This window comes from Octodon degus, unplaced genomic scaffold, assembly GCF_000260255.1.
Source record: "Octodon degus isolate 3935 unplaced genomic scaffold, OctDeg1.0 scaffold00448, whole genome shotgun sequence".
NCBI lineage: Eukaryota > Metazoa > Chordata > Mammalia > Rodentia > Octodontidae > Octodon > Octodon degus.
The window spans coordinates 1-1105 of NW_004525024.1; positions in this window are offsets into that span (position 1 = coordinate 1).

The window sequence follows — 1105 nt, forward strand, 5'->3', positions numbered from 1 at the left end:
ATAGTTGCATCTGCATCTTCTAATCCATTCCATTGATCCTTAGATCTATTTTTTTCTAATGTGATGCTAATTTTTATCACTGTAGCTTTGTGGTATAATTTCAAGTCAGGGATTATAATACCTCCTGCCTTAACTTTGTTGCCCAGGATTGCTATTTCAGGTTTTTTCTGAGTCCCAGTAAATTTTAGGAATATTTTCTCTAGCTCTTTGAGGTACATTGAGGGTATTTTGATAGAGATTCCCTTAAATACATATAACAGTTTGGGGAATATGGTCCTTTTCACAATATTGGTGGTTCTTATCTAGTTTTATTTTTTTTTATTTTTTTTTTCTTTTGGCAGAACCAGGGATTGAACTCAGGCCCTTGCGCTTGCCTGGGAAGTGCTTATTCTACTGAGCCATCTCCCCGGCCCCAGTGGTTCTTATCTAGGATCAAGGAATATCTTTCAATTTTCTTTAATCCTCTTGGATTTCTTTTTTCAGAATATTGTAATTTTCATTTTAAAGATCTTTTACTTCCTTTGTTAGATTAATCCCTAGATATTTCAGTTTTTTGGATGCTTTGTTGAAGGGTATTTTTCCTCTAGCTTTCCAAGTAGAGTATCATGCCATCTACAAATAGTGATAGCTTGTTTACTTTTTTTTTTTTTTTTTTTTTTTTGGTGGAACTGGGATTGAACTCAGGCCCTTGCGCTTGCCAGGGAAGCGCTTATTCCACTGAGCCATCTCCCTAGCCCCCCCTTTTTTTTCTTATTTTCTTCATTACATATTCTTATTGCTTTTATTTCTCTCTCATGCCTGATGGCTCTACCTAATGATTCCAGAACTATATTGAACAGTTGTGGTGTTAGAGGACATCATTGTCTTATACCTGATTTGAGAGTAAAAGCTATTTTTCCCCATTTAGAATTATGTTGGATGTTGGTTTATCATTGATACTTTTTATCATATTGAAGTATAGAACATCTATTTCAGTTTTCTCTGTGGCTTTGATCATGAATGAGTGTTGGGCTTTGTCTAAAGCCTTTTCTGCACCTACTGAGATGATCTTGTGGTTTTTGTTTTTGGCTCTGTTAATATAGTGTATTACACTCATAGATTTGTG